Genomic DNA, 1,860 nt, shown 5'->3' with positions numbered 1-1,860 from the left:
AGCTATTCAGGAGGCTGAGGCAAGAGAATTGCTTGAGCCCAGGAGTTTGAGGTTGCTGTGAGCTGTGATGCCATGGCACTCTACCAAGGGTGACAAAATGAGACTCTGAATCCAAAAAAAAAAAAAAAGAGAGAGAGAGAGAGAGAGAATAAAGTAAAATAGAGAAAAAACATAGATTGAATTAATAAAATATTTTTAAAAGGTTTATAGGACACAGGAGATGAAGATCCAGTGACCCAGGGAAAACTGTGTGGTATTTTTTAAATCTTTGAGTAAAAACTTTTAACTTTTATTAATTTGATGTTTCTGAATATAATAAAATAAGTGAAGCCAAAACAGGCTTGGCGCCTGTGGCTCAAGCAGCTAAGGCGCCAGCCACATACACCTAAGGTGGCAGGTTCGAATCCCCAGCCTGGGCCCGCCAAACAACAATGATGGCTGCAACCAAAAAATGGCCAGGCGTTGTGGCGGGCGCCTGTAGTCCCAGCTACTTGGGAGGCGGAGGCAGGAGACTCGCTTGAGCCCAGGAGTTGGAGGTTGCTGTGAGCGTGATGCCATGGCACTCTACCCAGGGGGATAGCTTGAGGCTCTGTCTCAAAAAAAAAAAAAAAAAGTGAAGCCAAAACATCATTTTAGTTAAGTTGGAAGGGAACATAAATTCCACTTTTGGAATTTTGTCCTATGCCTGTCTTTGTTTATATCCTTCGTGATAGGGAAAATAAGCACCACCCAGCCCAAGGTCAGATTCCCCAACAGCAGTCAATCCTCTACTTCAGGAGGCCCAGAGAGGTGTTTAAATAACTGAAGATAAGAAGCTGGCCTTCAGTGACCCCAGTGACCAAGAGTGCCCAGCACCCATCACCCCGCATTGTCTAGCTCACCCAGTCTCTCCTGTGTGCTAGATCTTTGGTCTCCTGAAAATATCTAGGAGAGCTATGCACATTTAGGGTGACAGTATAAATTCTGTGCTAGGTTAAGGGTCATGAATGTATCTGAGCAGAACAGTGCAAAGTTTTATAACTTTTCTAGTCTGAAAACTTCTGACATTTTATCTAACATGAAGAATATATGATGACAATAACATAACAAAACATACACTTGAGATTGAAATATCCCTACCGCTTTTCACAAGATGGTGCCAAAAGCGAAGAAGGAAGCTCCTGCCCCTCCCAAAGCCAAAGCCAAAGCAAAGCATTGAAGGTCCAGAGGGCAGTGCTAAAAGACATCCATAGCCACAAGAAAAGATCTGTACATCATCCACCTTCTGGCGGCCAAAGACTCTGAGGCTCTGGAAGCAGCCCAAATATCCTCAGAAGAGTGCCCCCAGGAGAAACAAGCTTGACCACTATGCCATCATCAAGTTCCCCCTGACCACTGAGTCTGCCATGAAGAAGATAGAAGACAACAACACACTTGTGTTCATTATGGATGTAAAGCCAGCAAGCACCAGATGAAACAGGCTGTGAAGAAGCTCTATGACATTGATGTGGCCAAGGTCAACACCCTGATCAGGCCTGATGGCGAGAAGAAAGCATATGTTCAACTGGCTCCCGATTATGATGCTTTGGATATTGCCAACAAAATTGGGATCATCTAAACCAAGGTTAGCTGGCTAATTCTAAATATATAACTTTTCACTGTAAAAAAAAAAAAAAAAGAAATACTACCATACACCGACATCTCTGGATGCCCCCTGGCCTTGGGGGATGGGGGTAGGGCTGCTGCTGGTGCCCGGAGACCGAAAACCCAGCACACAGGAGAGGCTGGATGAGCTGGACATGCAGGGTGATGGGCACAGGGCACTCTTGGTCATTGTGTTCACCAAAGGCTAGCTTCTTATCTTCTCTGGGCCTCTTGGAG

The 1,860-nt window shown here is 45.0% G+C and overlaps 1 pseudogene; it reads left to right on the top strand.

The window, feature by feature from the left end:
- Nucleotides 1-1,132: 1,132 nt before the first annotated feature.
- Nucleotides 1,133-1,597, top strand: LOC100953408 (annotated as a pseudogene).
- The last annotated feature ends 263 nt before the right edge of the window (nucleotides 1,598-1,860 follow it).

The sequence above is a fragment of the Otolemur garnettii genome, unplaced genomic scaffold (assembly GCF_000181295.1).
Source record: "Otolemur garnettii isolate 467f Iridium unplaced genomic scaffold, OtoGar3 scaffold00006, whole genome shotgun sequence".
Lineage (NCBI taxonomy): Eukaryota > Metazoa > Chordata > Mammalia > Primates > Galagidae > Otolemur > Otolemur garnettii.
The sequence above is the reverse complement of the archived record's forward strand: the minus strand, read 5'-3'. Positions and strand labels throughout refer to the sequence as shown.